A 6,690-nucleotide genomic window follows, 5' to 3' on the forward strand; every position below is an offset into this window, starting at 1 on the left:
GATAATATTTTTTATATGCATATATTAGCAACTTTTGACAAAAATATATCCTGTTTAATAAGGGCACCAAATTCCACCAGTAGAGGCAGTAAACAGCCCTAGCACTGACAGGTTAAGCATTTCCGGGGCTCTACTCTCACAAGATCGTGGACTGGATTAATTATAGTTATGATAATCAACAGCGCTTTAACAGGTATACCAGAGGTGTTATTAAAGGTTTTGTAGAACAGACTGAAGCAACCAGCTGGAAGGCCTGACAGAATAGAATTGCATTAGATATGTTAATGGCTGAAAAGGGAGAAGTATGAGTGATAATCAGGACCATGTTTGTGCTTGCATCCCAAATAACACAGCTCCGGACGAATCAGTGCCCGAAGCCTCAGCTGGTTTGACCACCCTGGCTCACGGGTTGGCAGAAACTCTGGGGTGGATACTTCTCTGAACTAAAGTGGGTTGACAGTGTGTATGGAAAAATGTTGTGTTATGGGCTACCTTCACCTGTGTGACTGTGTTAGTTTTGTACGGACGTGGTTGATTGCGTGTATGTATGAAAGTTATTATTTCCAGGACTCTGGAGTAATCTATGACAATAGATGATGCGGTGTGGGCCGATTCCAGGTTCTGACCCGTGGAGGACTGAAGGCATGTCTACAGAGGAAGTGGACGAATCTGGATCTTTCATTTGTGGGGAATTTATGTTTGATGAGACTAGTGCTGAGATGAAGGGGAATTAGATTGTACTTTGTTTCAATATTAGACTGTTTTTTAATAAAGATTGTAACGAAAATCCTGAAAGAAGAGTTATGATTCTGATGTAGGTTTAAAAACAGTTGGAGTTAAGGTTAGATTTGATTAATGATGGGTGAAGAGTCGGATAAACATTTATAATAATGTTGGTTATGTGTCTATTCATATGATAATCTGATAAACCTTTATAATAAGCTTAGTTATTAGTAGGTTAATATGTTAATAAAACTAGATGTATATTTGAATGTATAATATTTAATCAAAGGGAGGATTGTTGGAGGAAATTATTGTTGAAATGATTAATAATGTATACATTTCAATTAGAACCATTTATTCTAATACTATTATGTATGGGCTCTTGGTTAAGCTGTTACTGAAAATGTAAGCAAAACGAATGAATTGTCTGTACCTCGCGGGAAGTTTAACCTCTTGCTCCTACCTGGCACGCAGGCATCCCATCTAGAGCTCTGGAAATGCAAATGCTCTACGCTAAATGCTAATAGTATTACTTAAAACTCAAACGTTCATTAAAATACACATGCAGGGTATTGAATTAAAGCTACACTCATTGTGAATCCAGGCAACAAGTCAGATTTTTAAAATGCTTTTCGGCGAAAGCATGAGAAGCTATTATCTGATGGCATGTAACACCCCAAAAGACCCGCAGGGGACGTAAACAAAATAAGGAGTGCCAACAAAAAATAAAATATAAAACATTCATTACCTTTGACCATCTTCTTTGTTGGCACTCCTAGATGTCCCATAATCACTATTGGGTCTTTTTTTCGATTAAATCGGTCCATATATAGCCTAGATATCGATCTATGAAGACTGTGTGATAAACGGAAAAAAATAGCGTTTCATAACGTAACGTCATTTTTTTTAATTCAAAAAGTCGGTGATAAACTTTCACAAAACACTTCGAAATACTTTTGTAATGCAACTTTAGGTATTAGTACACGTTAATAAGCGATAAAATTCATCAGGAGGCGATGTAAATTCTATAGCTGTCCGTCTTGAAAAAATGTCTGGAGAGAGCTCGACCAAAACATCCGGTCGGAGACCGGAGGGAATCGGTTCCCTTGATTCGGTTTGACCAAGAATCAAAGCCGAATCAAATGACAAGACTCTAGACATCGTGTGGAAGCTGTAGGCACCGTAACCTCGGCCTCATGTAATTCGGTTCACTTTGAACAATTCCTGGAAGTAGCGCAAGGATATTTATTTCCATTTTCATTGATCAGATTTTCCTGCCCTTTTCGATGAAACACACGTTCTGTTATAGTCACAGCCGTGATTTAACCAGTTTTATAAACATCTGAGTGTTTTCTATCCACACATACTAATCATATGCATATACTATATTCCTGGCCTGAGTAGCAGGGCGCTGAAATGTTGCGCGATTTTTAACAGAATGTTCGAAAAAGTAGAGGGTCGACTGAAGAGGTTAAGGGAGAGGGATGATGTATCTTTTCTGACAGATAAGAATGGTCCTTGATGTACCATTTGTGGAGGAGAAGATATCTTTTAGACAGATTGGAATGTCTGGGTTATGAGGGGAGTAGAAGACATCTCTTGACCGGAAAACACTGGGCTATTGTGGGAATCGGAGAGAGTGTGGGAAACTGATGATGTCATTTTCAGTTTATAACCTGTGGAAATATGTGTATGTGGTTAGTACTCACTTGAATTAAACGCTGTTTACCTGGCTTTTAAGACTGGTCTCGATCTACTTCATGCATAATTAATGAACTTACACCTCATTAATGAACTAGAGCGAGTGTGAATTTGATTTGGCTATAAAACATATAGGAATTTAGAAATTCCACTAACACCATACCATAACCCCAACGCCACCATGGAGCACTCTGTTCACAATGTTGACATCAGAAAACCGCTCACACACACTGCGCCTTACATGCTGTCTGCCATCTGCCCGGGACGGTTGAAACCAGGATTCATCCATGAAGAGCACAAGTCTTCAGCGTGCCAGCGGCCATCGAAGGTGAGCATTTGCCCACTGACATCAGATATGACGCCGAACTGAAGTCAGGTCAATAACCTGGTGAGGACGACGCGACCTCGCAGATGAATGTCCCCGAGACGGTTTCTGACAGTTTGTGCAGAAATTCTTCAGTTGTGCAAAGCCACAGTTTCATCAGCTGCCCGGGTAGCTGGTCTTAGACCATCCTGCAGGTGACGAAGCCAGATGTGGAGGTCCTGGGCTGGCGTGGTTACATATGGTCTGCTGTTATGAGGCTGGTTGAACGTATTGCCACATCCTCTAAAACAATGTTGGAGGAGGCTTATGGTAGAGAACTTAACCTTCACTTCTCTGGCAACAGCTCTGGTGGACATTCCTGCAGTCAGCATGCCAATTGCACGCTCCCTCAAAACTTGAGACATCTGTGGGATTGTGTTGTGTGACAAAACTGCACATTTTAGAATGGCTTATTATTATTTAATCAACTTCTTGAATGGATTATCTTGGCAAAGGAGAATTGCTCACTAACAGGCATGTGAATAAATTTGTGCACAAAATTTGAGAGAAATTACTATTTTGTGCGTATGGAACATTTCTGGGATCTTTTCTTTTAGCTCAGGAAACAGGGGACCAACAATTTAAGCATAATTATCAGTGACAGATAAAATATCCAAACTATTCAAAAGATCCTAGCTGGAATGTGAGCCTATAATAAAATGCCTCATCTGATTAACTGACCCGGAAATACTTTATCTGCAACACACCCTTTGACAAGTGGCCCATGACCCTTAACCCACCACTTCCTGGTTACTAAACAGATGAGGTAATTGCTGAGGTAATGCTAAGCTGCTAATAAGCTTAAGGGGACTTTTATAGGACATGCAGGCTTTGTGCAGAGTAAGCCAAACACACACCCTACTGTATTTTACTCTAGCTCCCTGTTGCCTTTCTTTTACTGGAGTAGCCTAGGGGCAGGCACCCTCTAAATATGTAGCTAGTTTCACTAATGTGGCTAGTGGCAACAATTTAGCTTGATGCTTTGTTGTCATCATGAAATGTCGACAGACTCTTGAATAACGTCTTCAAATATTGTAACAGCAGAAAACGTTGCTATTCCTGGTATTTGGTCCAATTTTATGTTCACCAATGATTGCAGTGTTCTGTTAGTCTGAGAGAACAGAACGAAAAGATAGCATTCTTCTGTGAACAGACATACTTTGTTTGGTTCATGGAGAGCCATTCCTTATATAAACTCAGCAAAAAAAGAAACGGCCCTTTTTCTGGACCCTGTCTTTCAAAGATAATTCGTAAAAATCCAAATAGCTTCACAGATCTTCATTGTAAAGGTTTTAAACACTGTTTCCCATGCTTGTTCAATGAACCATAAACAATTAATGAACATGCACCTGTGGAACGGTCGTTAAGACACTAACAGCTTACAGACGGTAGGCAATTAAGGTCACAGTTATTAAAACGTAGGACACTAAAGAGGCCTTTCAACTGACTCTGAAAGACACCAAAAGAAAGCTGCCCAGGGTCCCTGCTCATCTGCGTGAATGTGCTTTAGGCATGCTGCTGCAAAGAGGAAGCATGAGGACTGCAGATGTGGCCAGGGCAATAAATTGCCATACGTGAGATGCCTAAGACAGCGCTACAGGGAGACAGGACGGACAGCTGATTGTCCTCGCAGTGGCAGACCACATGTAACAATACCTGCAGAGGATCGATACATCTGAACATCACACCTGCGGGACAGGTACAGGATGGCAACACCAGTTACACCAGGAACGCACAATCCCTCCATCAGTGCTCAGTCTGTCTGCTGAGAGAGGCTGGACAGAGGGCCTGTAGGCCTGTTGTAAGGCAGGTCCTCACCAGACATCACTGGCAACAATGTCGCCTATGGGCACGGACCAGACAGGACTGGCAAAAAGTGCTCTTCACTGACGAGTCGCGGTTATGTCTCACCGGGGGTGATGGTCAGATTTGCATTTATGGTCGAAGGAATGAGCATTACACCGAGGTCTATATTCTGGAGCGGGATCGATTTGGAGGTGGAGGGTCTGTCATGGTCTGGAGCGGTGTGTCACAGCATCATCAGACTGAGCTTGTTGTCATTGCAGGCAATCTCAACACTGTGTGTTACAGGGAAGACATCCTCCTCCCTATTGTGGTACCCTTCCTGGAGGCTCATCCTGACGTGACCCTCCAGCCATACTGCTCATTCTGTGTATGATTCAAGGGTTTTTCTTGATTTTTTACTATTTCCTACATTATAGAATAATATTGAAGACATCAAAACTATGAAATATCACATATGGAATCATGTAGTAACCCAAAAAGTGTTAAACAAATCAAAAATATATTTTAGATTCTTCAAAGTAGCCACCCTTTGTCTTGATGACAGCTTTGCACACTTTGGCATTCTCTCAACCAGCTTCATGAGGTAGTCACCTGGATTGCATTTCAATTAACAAGTGTGCCTTGTTGAAAGTTAATTTGTGGAATTTCTTTCCTTCTTAATGCGTTTGGGCCAATCAGTTGTGTTGTGACAAAGTAGGGTATTTGGTAAAAGACCAAGTCCATATTATGTGAAGAACAGCTAAATAAGCAAAGAGAAACAACAGTCCATCATTACTTTAAGACATGGAAAAATGTCAAGAGTTTGAACATTTCTTCAAGTGCAGTCGCAAAATCCATCAAGCACTATGATGAAACTGGCTTTCATGAGGACGGCCACAGGAAAGGAAGACCCAGAGTTACCTCTGCTGCAGAGGATAAGTTCATTAGTGTTAACTGCACCTCAGATTGCAGCCCAAATAAACAAAGTAACAGACATCTCAACATCAACTGTTCAGAGGAGACTGCGTGAATCAGGCCTTAATTGTTGAATTGCTACAAAGAAACCACTACTAAACTGTAGCCTAGTGGTTAGAGCGTTGGGCCAGTAACCAAAAGGTTGCTTAATCAAATCCCTGAGCTGATCTGTTGTTCTGCTCCTGAACAAGGCTGTTAACCCCCGGTTCCCTGGTAGACTGTCTTTCTAAATAACAATGTGTTCTTAACTGACTTGCCTAGTTAAATGTAAAAAAAATAAATAAAGGACACCAATAATAAGAGACTTGCTTGGGCCAAGAAACTTGAGCGTTGGACATTAGACCGGTGGAAATATGTCTGATGAGTCTAAATTTGAGATTTTTGTTTCCAACCACTTTGTCTTTGTGAGACGCAGAGTAGGTCTCATGTGTGGCTCCCACCGTGAAGCATGGAGGGGTGGTGTGATGGTGCTTTGCTGGTGACACTGTCAGTGATTTATTTAAAATTCAAGGCATATTTATTTTATTTTTAATTTTACCTTTATTTAACCAGGCAAGTCAGTTAAGAACACATTCTTATTTTCAACGACGGCCTGGGAACAGTGGGTTAACTGCCTGTTCAGGGGCAGAACGACAGATTTGTACCTTGTCAGCTCGGGGGTTTGAACTCGCAACCTTCCGGTTACTAGTCCAACGCTCTAACCACTAGGCTACTTAACCAGCATGGCTACCACGGCATTCTGTAGCAATACGCCATACCATCTGGTTTGTGTTTAGTGGAACTATCATTTGTTTTTCAACAGGACAATGACCCAACCCACCTCTAGGCTGTGTAAGGGCTATTTGACCAAGAAGGAGAGTGATGGAGTGCTGCATCAGAGGACCTGTCCTCCAATATCACCCAAACTCTACCCAATTGAGATGGTTTGGGATGAGTTGGACCGCAGAATGAAGGAAAAGCATTCAGCAAGTGCTCAGCATATGTGAGAACCCCTTCAACTGTTGGAAAAGCATTCCAGGTGAAGCAGGTTGAGAGAATGCCAAGAGTGTGCAAAGCTGTCATCAAGGCAAAGGGTGGCTACTTTGAAGAATCTCAAATATATTTTGATGAACACTTTTTGGGTTACTACATGATACCATGTG

Source organism: Oncorhynchus gorbuscha, unplaced genomic scaffold (genome assembly GCF_021184085.1).
Source record: "Oncorhynchus gorbuscha isolate QuinsamMale2020 ecotype Even-year unplaced genomic scaffold, OgorEven_v1.0 Un_scaffold_8:::fragment_8:::debris, whole genome shotgun sequence".
Taxonomy (NCBI): domain Eukaryota; kingdom Metazoa; phylum Chordata; class Actinopteri; order Salmoniformes; family Salmonidae; genus Oncorhynchus; species Oncorhynchus gorbuscha.